This window comes from Microcaecilia unicolor, chromosome 3, assembly GCF_901765095.1.
Source record: "Microcaecilia unicolor chromosome 3, aMicUni1.1, whole genome shotgun sequence".
Taxonomy (NCBI): domain Eukaryota; kingdom Metazoa; phylum Chordata; class Amphibia; order Gymnophiona; family Siphonopidae; genus Microcaecilia; species Microcaecilia unicolor.
Window position 1 is genome coordinate 491,559,580 of NC_044033.1, and position 14,469 is coordinate 491,574,048.

At 48.2% G+C, this 14,469-nt stretch overlaps 4 non-coding genes across 4 annotated transcripts; 1 reads left to right on the forward strand and 3 right to left on the reverse strand.

Annotated features, from left to right (window-relative positions):
* Positions 1 to 1,073: 1,073 nt before the first annotated feature.
* TRNAK-UUU lies at positions 1,074 to 1,146 on the reverse strand. The gene has a single exon. It is a non-coding gene; the product is annotated as a tRNA-Lys (tRNA).
* An 11,272-nt stretch (positions 1,147 to 12,418) lies between these two features.
* On the reverse strand, positions 12,419 to 12,501 carry TRNAL-CAG. The gene has a single exon. It is a non-coding gene; the product is annotated as a tRNA-Leu (tRNA).
* Positions 12,502 to 12,622: 121 nt separating this feature from the next.
* TRNAY-GUA lies at positions 12,623 to 12,710 on the reverse strand. Its single transcript is given in 2 exon segments — positions 12,623 to 12,658; positions 12,674 to 12,710. It is a non-coding gene; the product is annotated as a tRNA-Tyr (tRNA).
* Positions 12,711 to 14,008: 1,298 nt separating this feature from the next.
* Positions 14,009 to 14,080, forward strand: TRNAE-UUC. The gene has a single exon. It is a non-coding gene; the product is annotated as a tRNA-Glu (tRNA).
* The last annotated feature ends 389 nt before the right edge of the window (positions 14,081 to 14,469 follow it).

The window sequence follows — 14,469 nt, forward strand, 5'->3', positions numbered from 1 at the left end:
GTAAGCCAGTGTCAGGATTTTGTAGGGAATTCACGCAGATACCGGTAGCTAGCCTTATTAATTGACTGCTGTAATTGTCTATTGCTGATGTTTGATTTTTATTCTTACTGTACACCGCCTTGAGTGAATTCCTTCAAAAAGGCAGTAAATACATCCTAATAAATAAATAAAGTAAATAACTAGATAGATCAATTATCGCAATCATGGCAGAGGTGACATTGTCCCAGGGATTGGCTCCTGTATCAGTCTGACAGCAGTGTTTTTGCATGAGCTGTAATCCTTTTCTCTACGAAAACCCATAAACAAGTGCGTTACAAACATCCGAATTCCCCGGAGGGCAAAGTCTCTTCCTCAAGGCTTTCTGATCAGAAAACGATCAAACAGAGCCTTTTTGGACAGTAGACTAGATGCGTAATTGGAACTTTAATTGGCCATCGATGACTACTCCGTAATTGGAACTTTAGTTGGCCATCGATGACTACTCCCTGAATTTTCAGGGCTTGAACAATGTAGATCTGAATCCCATCCATTAAAAAGGGGTGTAAGTACGCAGTGTTATGGGGCAGCGCTACAGAGCAGGGCCTACGTTTTATTCACATTTAGCTTCAGTGTGCTGGAACGTGTTCTGGGCTTTTACCACCCCCTCACGCTCTGTATTGTACCATCGTCTCCAAGTTCGCCGCCGATTCTAAGACGTGTTGCCTCAGAGTGCTAGAAATCTGGAATCAACGGTCACGGCTACAGCGTGGTGACAAACGTAGAAACCTGAATGTATGTGTGTTGGGGGGGGGAGGGGGAGTGGACACTTGAGGGTGAGCTAAAGCCCATCCACACCAGCTCACCCCACGCTTTCTGAAATTCGGATACAGCTGTGGTGTGCACTGCCCGCACTGGGAGGCTGTTGGCGCATCCACCGCCCTTTCTGTCAAGAAAACGTTCCTTTGATTACTGCTGAGTCCCTCACCCCTTGCTGTTTGAACAGGCCAAATAAACATTTTCCCTACTTTAGACACCCTTACTTGCCAACTGGAAAAATGCTGTGGGACAGAGTCTCCTTTTAGGGGGGCTGGTCCCACCCACACAGGGACTTGAACCCTGGACCCTCAGATTAAAAGTCTGATGCTCTACCGACTGAGCTATGTGGGCTCCTCCCAGGCCTCCTCAAATTTGCAAAGTCTGGCATTCTTGTCCTTCCCCACGCTGGGTTTTCCAGGCTGTGTAAGACCATTTCCCAGGCCACTAACTGCCTTCCAGTAACATTTTGCACAGATGCCGTAGATCCAGAAAGGAACAGAATGGGTGGCAATGAGCAAAAACCTGCACTGCTCTGTGCAGCAGAAAGGCACTTTGAGCAGGCTCCCTGTTTAACTGAGGTGGCCTTGGAACCTTACAGCTTCAGCTGCATTCTGCAACCCAGGAAATGCTTTTTGCACCAGGGTAAGGGTATTGCCATGAGAAAGGCAGCTGAGCAGGATCCTCGGCCTATGCTTAGCTGAGGAGGCAGCTCAGTCAGCAGGCTCCTCGGCCTATGCTCAACTGAGGAGAAGGCCTTGGGGACCTTGCAGCTTCAGCATTCTGCAACCCAGGAAATGCTCCTTGCACCAGGGTAAGGGCATTGCCATGAGAAAGGCAGCTGAGCAGGCTCCTCGGCCTATGCTTAACTGAGGAGGAGGCCTTGGGACCTTGCAGCTTCAGCATTCTGCAACGCAGGAAAAAGCCTGCACTGTGCTCCTTCTTCCACCAAGGTAAGGGTATTGCCATATGAGAAAGGCAGCTTGAGCAGGCTCTCTGTTTCACTGAGGTAGCCTTGGAACCTTACGGCTTCAGCATTCTGCAACCCCAGGAAATGCTGCTTGCACCAAGGTAAGGTATTGCCATGAGAAAGGCTAGGGTTACCATATGTCCGGTTTTACCCGGACATGTCCTCGACATGGCCGGGCAGGTTTTGCCTACCTGCCCGTTTGTCTCGGCGCAGATTCAAAATGGCCACCGAGAGTTGAAGTCTCACAAGGTCTCTTCAACTCTCGGTGCCCATTTTTTTAGGTGGGGGGGGGGGGGTGATGGGGCTGGGGTGGTGTGTGACAGAGGGGCGGAACATGCATCTTCTTTTTGGGGGGAGCAAATATGGTAACCTTAAGAAATGCAGCTGAGCAGGCTCCTTGGTCTGTGCTGAACTGAGGTGGCATTGGAACACCAGGTTGCATATTCTGGGTACTAGAAAGGAAAGAGCTTGACTGGGGTTGAGGCAGCATGGGCAGAAAAATCATATTTGTTAATTCTAACTTTTCAGTCCTGTAAAGTGATGGAGGAATGCCATCTGGTTTTAATTATTCAAATGTCTAGCTTTTGCTGGGCTAAAGGTTAGAAAGGTCAGAGAGAAATTAAACTCTCTTTGTCCCTTTTTTTGAGTGATGGATTGCTAATGCTACCACATATGGATACCATTATGAGCCAGGCATATTGCAGGCAGTTTAAAGGATTAGTCTAATGCTGGTTAGAAGTTTATAGAATAAATAATTCTAGATATTCTTGATGCTTTATATTTTGTCTTATAAGGAATTCTGATTTCTGTTTATTTTAGAATATGTTTTATTCTGTGTAATTAATAAGTTCTATTTCTATGTAGAATATCTTTTCAATTCAACTTTGTCTGACCTTTCAAGTGATATTTCTGCAAGTGTAAATAGATCATCTGGTTTGAATTATCCACAGTCCTAGCGAGTTCTGTGACGGAAGCTAATAGGTGAAAGAGGTCAGGAAAAGTCAACTTACTTCCTTGATGGATTATAGCAAAATGTAGGACTGTATGCCATTAAGTAAGACTGGCCCCTTAGCCCCTAAATGAACCCAGTTTAAGCTATGACTGGGATTATGTGAATAATAATAAAATGCCAAGAGATAGATGCCACATTGTCTAGCGTGAGAGGCCCCAGGTCATAGGTTAGTTTGGGAAATGTCTGAAACCTATGTAACTGATATTTTTGAATATATGTGTAGAGATGATTGGTTCAGACAGGGTAATCAATCTATTCTTTACCATCTGGAAAGTAAGGGGGGCTAGAGGGGTTTAAAACTGTATATAACTGGGAGCAGAAGCAGCTTACGTCAGAAGAAGGAGAGAAGAGAGCTGAAGAGGACAGACAGAAGCCACAAGACACAGAGAGCTGAGAAAGAGAAGAAGAGAGCTAGAGCTGATGTCCTACTTTGTTTGCTGGCAAATAAAGAAGATTTCTCTCTCATTCTGGTGTGTGCTGTTTGACTTCTGAAGTACCACAGATTCTGCTAACAATAGTGGTAATTCCTGCAACAATTCTTGGTGGCAGCGGTGGGATCCTGAACCCTGCAGCAATTTCTGGCACCCAACTGACTGAGGAACATTAGCCGGGTATGTATTTTGTATTCTGTATTCTGTATTGTAATCCTAGCTAGGAAACTGTAAACCAGCCCCTCAAAAATTGAGGGAAGGGGAGTCTGATCAACTCTCAGCGAAGGCCTTAGTACCTCTAGTCTACTGGGGACTAGTAGGGAAACCGCCAGAGCTTATCTGTATCTGAGAAATCTGAAATTGTTGGGTGGGATTTTTTGTACAGTATGTGTGTGTGATGCATGAATGTTAAATGAGAGTGGACTTCTTATAGCTGCGGTTCCAGTTAACGCGAGTTCAATTGGCCAGCGACGGAAGGAAGCGATTGTTGTCTGTTTACCTTGTGTCTCGGGAGTGTGGACTCCTTACCACACTTTCAAAAAATTCCCTCCCTTTTTGTGTGTTGTAACTGTAAGCATTATGGGAGGGACATCATCTAGACAAATTACTACTCCCCTAGATTGTATGCTTAAGAATTTCAAGAAAGGATTTTTAATTAATGATTATGGACAGACTTTAAGCTTAAGTACTCTAAGAACCTTGTGTGAAGTTGAGTGGCCATCTATGGGAGTGGGGTGGCCCCCTAGTGGCAGCTTAGATATTTAAGTAATCCGGAAGGTCTACAGCATAATTGTAGGAGAACCAGAGTATTCTGAACAACTCCCCTATATAGATTCCTGGGACAGCCTTGTGACTGACCCTCCCTCTTGGTTGAAAACTTATATGGGATCCCCAGTAAAGTTCATGTTGGGCCGCGTTCAAAGAAAGATTATTAGAAAATCTAAACTGGAAGAGGGAAAGAGCCCCAGGAAGCCTACCACCCAATCGGTGGCTTCCGCCCCTACCCTGTCCGAGAAACCCATACTCTCTGATGACCCCTCAGATCTTGAGCCACCACCTTATGGCCCATTGTTGGGGTTCCGTGCCACCCCTAGAGATCCACGGCGTCCAGCCCAAGCCTCTCCAGCACAGGCTTCTCCGGATAGTTCCTCCCCTTCTGTGCGAACCCCGCCACATCCTAGGTTGGACTTTTCAGCCAGCCTCTACCCTCCTCTGCCACATCCTTCCCTGCTAACCTCCCAAGACCCGCTTTGGGCTGCACCCCCTGACTCCTCAACTCCCGACAGCCCAGCCTTTCCCTCTTGTACCCCTACCCACTCATCAGGGGCCCAGCATCCCTTTCAATGGACTGAATCACCTGTGACCACCTCTCAGTCTATGAGTACCCCTCCTCATCCCTCAGGGGTTCAACACGCCTCCCCTGAATGGGTTAGACCTGTTGCAATCACCTTTGAGCATGATAGGGGGGTAGCTCCTAGCTCTACCTCAGGTTCCATTCCCACCTCCTCGAGAGTTCTGCCCCTGCGTCAGGTAACCACCACTCGACCGGATCCTAATAATGAGGGTCAGGTTATGCAGGCACAGGCCTACCAGTATGTACCCTTCACAACCACCGATCTCCTGAATTGGAAGACACATTACCCCTCTTATACTGAAAAGCCTCAGGCAGTGGTGGACCTAGTGGCTAGCATTATGGCCACCCATAACCCAACCTGGACTGATTGTCAACAACTTCTCCTGACCCTCTTCACAACTGAGGAGAGGCGGAAGATTTTACAAAATGCTGAGGCCATCACGCGAGCGCGTGTTCCCGCGGGGATACAGGACCTAGAGGAATGGGTTAGAACTCGGTTCCCTCGCGCAGCTCCAGCTTGGGATCCAAATAATGGGCAGCACTATGAACTGTTGTCTGGCTATTGCCGGGACTTGCTGGAAGGTATGAAGAAAGGCATAAAGAGGCCCATTAATCTGGCAAAGGTCTCTGAAATTCTCCAAGGGGCAACTGAATCCCCTGGGGCCTTTTTAGAGCGACTAATTGAAGCCTACAGAACATACACCCCATTCGACCCTGAGGCACTAGAAAACCAGAGAATGGTGAATAGTGCATTGGTGGCCCAGAGTATGCCAGATATCCGGAAGAAGCTGCAGCGTCAGGAGGGATTCGCAGGGATGAATACCACCCAGCTAATTGAGATCGCAACAAAGGTTTTCGTTAATAGGGATCAGGAGGTGCGCCGAGAGGCTGACCGGAAGATGCAGAAGAAGGCCGATCTTTTGGCGGCAGCCATTATTAATTCCACCCTTAACCGAGGTCGACCTCTAGCTAATGGGAAGACAAAGTGGGATCCCGGACCGCCAGCCAGGCCTCGAGATTCCTTCAATCAATCCCAGCCACGAGGGGAGAATCCCAGACCACGATTGGAGAGGGATCAGTGCGCCTATTGCAAGGAAAGAGGGCACTGGAAAGATGAATGCCCCCAGAGGCGCCAGGGACTGAGAAGGGGACCAGGAGATCGAGGAAGCCGAGGCCGAGTTCGAGAGGGAAGGTATGAGCCTCCTGAATCTGACATCATTGGGATAGCCGAGATGGCAGAATGGGATGAATAGGACAGACCGGGTTCCTACAAACTGGGCTCCCAGGAACCTATGGTCAAGTTAACTATAGGGAGCCGCTCAATTCCATTCATGATTGATACAGGAGCTGAACATTCTGTTGTGACGGAGCGATTAGCGCCTGTGTCTGGAAAAACTGTCCGAGTGGTGGGAGCCACGGGGGTGCAGAACCGGAGGCCCTTCCTGACGACCCGTAGATGCCAATTAGGCTCACACACAGTCACTCATGAATTCCTGTATATGCCAGACTGTCCAATCCCTTTGTTAGGCCGGGACCTGTTGTCCAAGCTTAGGGCCCAAATTTCCTTTGACTCTGATGGCCAGACTTCAGTCTCCTTTCGGCCCCCGATATCCAGCCCTAGGGGCATATTGAGTTTCTGCTGCCCCCTTGAAGAAGAATGGCGGCTGCATCAGTCGCAGGGCCAAGTTGACCTATCCCTGGCCGACAGCTTCCAGGTCAATGGGGTATGGGCAGAAGATAATCCCCCAGGGTTGGCCCGAAATATTCCTCCTGTCCATGTAGATTTACTTCCAAGTGCCCGGCCAATCCATCTTCGTCAATACCCAATTCCCCAAAAGGCTCTGGAAGGGATTCAAGCACATCTGAATCGTCTGTTATCCCATGGAATTATTCGACCTTGCCAGTCTCCATGGAATACGCCACTGTTGCCAGTTTAGAAGCCAGGGACTGAGGACTACCGGCCAGTCCAAGACTTACGAGTGGTCAACAAATCCACTATTTCATTACACCCTGTAGTGCCTAATCCATATGTCCTGTTGGGATTGATACCTTCTGGAGCTACCCATTTCACAACACTGGACCTAAAAGATGCCTTCTTTTGTATTCGGGTGGCCCCCGCCAGTCAACTGCTTTTCGCCTTTCAATGGGAAAACCCAGTAACAGGACGGAAGCTTCAGTATACATGGACCCGCCTGCCACAGGGGTTCAAGAACTCCCCCACTATTTTTGGGACTGCCCTAGGACAAGACCTTAAGACTTTTAAATCCGAGCCTTCCAAGCGAGTTTTACTCCAGTATGTAGATGACCTCCTGATTGCAGCAGTGACCCAGGAAGAGTGTTTTGAGGCTACCAGAGAATTGCTGGAGTTACTCTTGGATGCGGGTTATAAGGTCTCACGCTCGAAGGCCCAACTCTGTCAGTCAGAAGTGAAGTATCTAGGCTTCTGCATTTCCCAGGGAAGTCGGAGACTGGATGTCAGTAGGAAGCAAGCGGTTGCTGCAATTCCCCAACCCAAGTCCAGAAGGGAAGTTAGGGAATTTCTGGGAGCAGCCGGATTCTGCAGAATTTGGATTCCAAATTTTGCACTGATGGTGAAACCCCTTTACCAGGCCACAAAGGGGGGTGAAAAGGAACCATTTGAATGGGGACCTATTGCTCAACAATCCTTCATAGCCATAAAGAAAGCCCTACTCCAAGCCCCTGCGTTAGGCCTTCCTGATGTGGAGAAACCTTTCTCACTGTATGTCCACGAGCGACAGGGGGTTGCTCTGGGTGTGCTGACCCAGATGATGGGATCCTGGCAGAGGCCTGTTGCATACCTGTCTAAACAGCTGGATGGAGTGGCTAAAGGATGGCCAGCCTGCATGAGGGCTATTGCAGCAACAGCCTTACTGGTTCAGGAAGCTGACAAGTTGACCTTGGGGCAAGAACTGGTTGTCAAAGTCCCCCACGCAGTTCTCACCCTCATGGAGTACAAGGGCAACCACTGGTTTACAAATAGCCGCATGGTTAAGTACCAAGCCAGCTTATGTGAGAATCCACGGATACACCTGGAAACAGTGGTTACATTCAATCCCGCCACTCTTTTGCCAGCATCTGAGGGACCACCGGATCATGACTGTATCCAAACCATGGATGAAGTGTACTCCAGTCGACCAGATCTTAAAGATGTTCCTTGGAGGGACCCAGATGTAATTTATTTCACAGATGGAAGTAGTTACGTGGAGAACTCCAAGCGATTGGCAGGCTATGCTGTGGTGACAGAGGACAAGGTGATAGAAGCAAGGGCCCTGCCCCAAGGAACTTCAGCCCAGAAAGCAGAACTTGTGGCCCTCATACGAGCTCTGGAGCTAGCAGCAGGACTGGTGACCAACATTTATACTGATTCCAAGTATGCCTTCACAACTCTACATGCTCATGGAGCTTTGTATAAGGAAAAGGGACTCATAAATGCCGCAGGCCAACCTGTTAAGTATGGACCTGAAATACTTCAGTTGCTAGAGGCCGTTTGGGCCCCTAAAAAGGTAGCTGTCATTCACTGCCGGGGACACCAAAGGATAGATACTCCAGTGGCCCGAGGGAATCGCCATGCTGATCGGGTGGCCAAGGAAGCTGCTCGAGGACCCCCAGCAAGTACTGTGACCCCTCTGTTCCAAATTCGACTGCAAGAATGGACGCCTATGTACACCCAAACGGAAGAGAAATGGGCTCAAGAGGAAGGGGCAGTAAGGAGACCTGATGGTTGGTTACATCTCCCTGATACCAGAGTTCTGGTGCCACGCCACCTAGCTTGGCCTGTAGTGTCTCAAGCTCATGACCTGTCACACTTAGGGAAAACAGCACTAGCCCGCCTACTCAGTCGAGTAGTGGTGCTGGAAGGATTGGATAGTCTGGTTGCCACTGCTTCTGCCCGATGTACTCTCTGTGCCCAGAATAATGCTCGTCAGGGACCCCGTATTCCACCAGGAGTTCAGTCCAGAGGACTAACACCCTTTGAGTCCCTAGTCATAGACTTCACAGAAATGCCCAGGAGCGGTAGGTTCCGATACCTCTTGGTTATGGTCTGCACTTTTTCTGGGTGGGTGGAAGCATACCCTACAGTCACTGAGAAAGCCACAGAAGTAGCTCGAGCCCTCCTTAGGGATGTCATCCCCAGGTATGGACTGCCCCTTGCCATAGGCTCAGATAATGGTCCCGCCTTTGTTGAAGCCACACTTCAGGCCCTGTCCCGCGCATTGCGCATTACTTGGAAATTGCATTGTGCCTACCGTCCCCAGAGTTCAGGGCAGGTTGAGCGGGCAAACAGAACCTTGAAAAATAGCCTAGCAAAGATTTGTCAGGAAACCCAACTGAAATGGCCACAGGCACTGCCACTAGCCCTCTTCCGCCTCCGATGCACCCCAACTAAAGGAACAGCCCTCTCTCCCTTTGAAATTGTGTATGGGAAGCCCCCAGCCATTTTGCAGGGAATTAAGGGAGATATAGGGACTTTAGGGTCTGCCCAGGTGCAGGACCAGGTAGCCCTCTTGGGCCGGATAATTTCTGAGCTTCAGTCTTATGTGAGAGAAATAAACCCTGTCCCCTTCCAGGCTCAGGTACATTCCTTCCTGCCAGGGGATAGAGTTTGGGTGAAAGACTGGAGGCTCCAGCCTTTGGGGCCCCGGTGGAAAGGACCTTTTACTGTTTTGCTTTCTACCCCTACAGCTGTGAAGGTCGCAGGGATAACTCCATGGGTCCATTGGTCTCGAATCAAGTCTGCTGACCAGACTGAGCCCAGTACGGATCAGACGGAGCCTGAACAGTGGAGAGCAGAAAGTGATCCAGCGGAGCCATTGAAGTTGCGCTTGACCCGAACCAAAGAATCTACTAGCTGAAAAGAAGGGTCAACTGCATACCGCAGGAGCTGCTGGACTTCGGCTTCATACTGAGACTCTTTCTTGCCCTGATTCTGGCTTTCCTGGAATTTGAGAGCTTGATCCTTGTCAGTTGAGGTTCTATCCCAACTGGTATAAGAACTCAAAGACTGAGAACATTATATTAGAGTAATCTGTGACTAGCACAGACTGTTGGAATATTATTGCTTAATTAGTTTGCTGTATTTGTTTTAGATTAGGAAGAAAGAAAATGTTAGTAGTTTGGGTGCTTTTGTTGTTTTCTACTCCTTGCCTCCTTGTTCCTAATACCCCAACTCGCTCCAACCTTTGGCTACATTCTGTCCAGGAACTAATTAGCCAGGCAAAGATTACTTCCCCTTGTATTGTGTGTTCCCGATTTTCTCCTTATACCACAGATGTCCCAGCTGTTCCTGTCCCTGTGCCGCTTACAGCTCTTATACCTCCCTACTTTTCGAGTTCAGGTCCTTGGAGCCAGGATTATACTTGGTGGTCCTTTTATAATGCTACCTCCCCCTCTGAATCTTCTCTAAGGCCAGTCTTTACGTCTCCCTATCCAGCTTCTGGAGTGTTTTGTTTAACAAGAAACATCTCAACTGTTCTTCCCATTTCCTGTAACTATACCAATGTTCTCCCAGAGAAGGGGGAATCTGTGTGGGTAGTCTCTCCAGGTACTCCTATGTGCCCTACTACCGTACCTGCAGATTATGACCCAGGTGATTATCTGGCTCCTAAGCGTACCACTGAGAGGACTATAGTGTCCCGGCTTATTTTCTACTTTCATAAGTCCCCGGGGTATGAAGAGTTAATAACAAATGAGCAGCCTGTCACAATTGGGGATTGGCACCTATGGTGTGCAAAGTCTCCATTTCGTCTTCGTTCCCCCTGGGATAGGGGCTCGCATTATGGGCATCCTAAGTACCTTGTCCAGCCTGAGCCAACATTTATTGGGAACTTCCCTCACCCTCTCCTTGGTCATTACTGGCTTTGTGATAATGTCCTCCACATGATTCTTCCCCCCACGTATGATTTTTGTGTATTGGTAACCTTGAATTATTTTCCTAAAGTTATTCCTCTTCTCAGGCCATCATCCCCGCACCGCTCTAAGCGAGAGGCCTTGTCTTTACCCTCCTCCGTTGCCACAGAGGATGAGGCGATTGAATTAGCCCTCCAGTATATCAACTCTACTTATCCTTTGACTAAAAAGAGACTTGTGGCCCTTTCTGCCACGGCCTGGATTCCAATTGGGGGCCCGGTAGCGGGTATTACTGAACTAGGCATGGCTACCCGGCGACTTCAGTCCCTACTCCATGTTTTAGTTCATGAGCTGAACATGGTAGTCAATGCATTGCAGGATCAAATTAATGAATTAAGTGTAGTTTCTCGGTATAACCGTATGGGCCTTGACTACCTCTTTGCAGCCCAGGGTGGCCTCTGCACAGTGCTCAATTCTTCAGAGTGCTGTACTATTGTCATAAATAGGACGCATGTAGTTAGGCATGCCATGGATAAAGTCCTACAGTTGGCTAGCCTTAATGTGGAGGATTACCGAGGAGGATTAGACCTTACCTCCTGGTGGTGGTCATTGACCTCATGGATACGTCCCTTGTTCATTTCCCTAATAGTCTTAGTTTTAGCAGGATTGTTGTTTTGTTTCCTAGCCTCATGTGCTTCGGCAGTATGCCGTCGGACCTTAACGAGTAGGGTAATGGTGATTCACAAGCCTATTCCTAGAAGTTATGCCCCAGGAGGAGGTATGGAGTTGGCATCACTATAGTCTCCAGAGTTTGAGTTGTGAGACTTATCTCTGCATAAGCTGGTTTTAGTCTCAAAGGGGGGAATGAGGCAGCATGGGCAGAAAAATCATATTTGTTAATTCTAACTTTTCAGTCCTGTAAAGTGATGGAGGAATGCCATCTGGTTTTAATTATTCAAATGTATAGCTTTTGCTGGGCTAAAGGTTAGAAAGGTCAGAGAGAAATTAAACTCTCTTTGTCCCTTTTTTTGAGTGATGGATTGCTAATGCTACCACATATGGATACCATTATGAGCCAGGCATATTGCAGGCAGTTTAAAGGATTAGTCTAATGCTGGTTAGACGTTTATAGAATAAATAATTCTAGATATTCTTGATGCTTTATATTTTGTCTTATAAGGAATTCTGATTTCTGTTTATTTTAGAATATGTTTTATTCTGTGTAATTAATAAGTTCTATTTCTATGTAGAATATCTTTTCAATTCAACTTTGTCTGACCTTTCAAGTGATATTTCTGCAAGTGTAAATAGATCATCTGGTTTGAATTATCCACAGTCCTAGCGAGTTCTGTGAAGGAAGCTAATAGGTGAAAGAGGTCAGGAAAAGTCAACTTACTTCCTTGATGGATTATAGCAAAATGTAGGACTGTATGCCATTAAGTAAGACTGGCCCCTTAGCCCCTAAATGAACCCAGTTTAAGCTATGACTGGGATTATGTGAATAATAATAAAATGCCAAGAGATAGGTGCCACATTGTCTAGCGTGAGAGGCCCCAGGTCATAGGTTAGTTTGGGAAATGTCTGAAACCTATGTAACTGATATTTTTGAATATATGTGTAGAGATGATTGGTTCAGACAGGGTAATCAATCTATTCTTTACCATCTGGAAAGTAAGGGGGGCTAGAGGGGTTTAAAACTGTATATAACTGGGAGCAGAAGCAGCTTACGTCAGAAGAAGGAGAGAAGAGAGCTGAAGAGGACAGACAGAAGCCACAAGACACAGAGAGCTGAGAAAGAGAAGAAGAGAGCTAGAGCTGATGTCCTACTTTGTTTGCTGGCAAATAAAGAAGACTTCTCTCTCATTCTGGTGTGTGCTGTTTGACTTCTGAAGTACCACAGATTCTGCTAACAATAGTGGTAATTCCTGCAACAGGGTGGCCCTGGAGCCTTGCAGCTTCTGGGTTCTAGAAAGGAAGAGAGCCCTAAGATGTGTCAGGAGTGGGATTTGAACCCACACCTCCAAGGGAGACTGCAACCTGAACGCAGTGCCTTAGACCGCTCGGCCATCCTGACAACTACAGGTCACAGGGAACCTACCCCTGACTGAACTGAAGGGCTCCGTTGGGGGGTGGGGGGTGGAAACTGACACCAAAGGCATTCTGTTCTGTGAAGGGAGCCAAAAAATAAGCCAGGATCCTTCAAGCCGGACTTAAACCAGCGGCCTAAGGATATCTATAGTCTTGCCCTACAGTCCTCCGCTCTACCAGCTGAGCTATCGAAGGGGCAGGATGGTGGTTGAACGTTGTGACTCTCCCCCCAGGTCAGTCACACCTCTGTCCCAGGAAAAGGATCTTTGGTGCCCTCTTTTTGCTTGTTTTTCCGGCCCTAGCTGTGATCTTTCTCTTCTGCTTAAAAGCGAACAGAGATCCAGCTGCACAGAGCAGGCGAGGGAGCCTCTCGGCGCAATGGCTAGCCTTTCTCCATGCTGCTGCAGAGTTGTCACTGTCCCTCCGTCGCATCGCAACAGAGGGCATAAAAAGCCCGGGCTTTTAAGCCAGGGGAGTGCAGGCCAAAATGCTCCATTTTATGCTTGTGCTGTTCCAGCTTTAGAAGAAGAGCATGCGCTGCCTTGCTCACCGACCTGTACGCGTGAGGTTTGCGCTCGCGCCTTGCGTGGCGGCGTGCGCTATCAGAAAAGGCAAGCAGATGAGAGCAAAATACATAGCCCTAGAAGACGGTGCTGTAGGACTTCCCCAGGGGATCCCCCTAAGATTGGCCCAAGGCTGTCTTTAAAAATGCAAATTCTGATTCCTTGCAGGTGATTAATCCTGCTTCACAACCTGTGCTGGGTTTGTGGGGAGCCCCCATCTCTGACTGCCGCCCTGCTCAGTTTTGGAAAAAACTTTGCACAATAATAGCTTTTGTGGGATACCTGCCTTCCACAAACTACTGATGACCCATACTAAGGGCAGAAATGGTCATTGAAATCCCAATGCCAGGGTCAGCTGATGCTGCCTGTCTGACCACGAAAATGATAGAGGGGACCAGGCCAGTTTCCCTGTGAGGAAAGGCTAAAGAGGCTAGGGCTCTTCAGCTTGGACATGAGGCGGCTGAGGAGAGATACGATAGGGAGTGGGGTGGAACGGAACGGCTAGAAGTGAAACGCTTGTGGGCTCTTTCCAAAAATATAAGGACTAGAGGGCGGGTACGCAATGAAGTGACTTAAGTAGTCAACTTAAAACAACTCGAGAGAAACTATTTCTTCACTCCACGTGTGTGTGTGTAATTACACTCTAGTAAATCATTGCCAGAGAGTGTGGTAAAAGCAGTTAGCGTAGCAGGGTTTAAAAAAAAGGTTGGGACAAGCTCCTGCAAGAAACCCTTGGGATAATCCACTGCTTATTCCTGGGATAAGCAGCGCAAGATTGTTTTCTTATTTTCTTTGGGATCTTGCCAGGTACTTGGTGACCTGGATTGGCCACTGTTGGAAACAGGATACTGGGCCGGATGGACCTTCGGGCTGAGCCAGCATGGCAATGCGATCTGTGGCCTTCCTAAAGCACAGCCCCAGCCCAAACAGTCCCTGGTGGTCTAGTGGTCAGGATTTGGTGCTTTCACCGCCAAGGCTCGGGTTCAATTCCCGGCCAGGGAAACAAGCTCCCTCTGTTTTAGGGCTGGCAGCCCTCACCTGTCAGCTGCTCTCAAAGCAAAGTTTTGATGATGAGCCCCTGCCTGCCACCCACCCAAATGTTTCCCCAGTTCTTTTACCATACATTTCACATCTCGGTAAACCCACCTAGGCGCTTCATAGGAAAGAATCTTGAGGGTTAGGTCACAGCGGCGGCCTCCGATTGTCCACGCTGAAAGTCAAGCACCAAGGAAACAGAACGGCGACCTAGAGATGTTTGTCAACCCGTTAGAGTCTACGAAATGATGATTCAACTGGAAGGCTGAGAGGAAGACTGCTGCACAGGGATGGGTCAACAGCAGAGAAAATAGATTCGAGGAGAGTGTCAAAGCAAATTTTGGCAAAAAGACAAA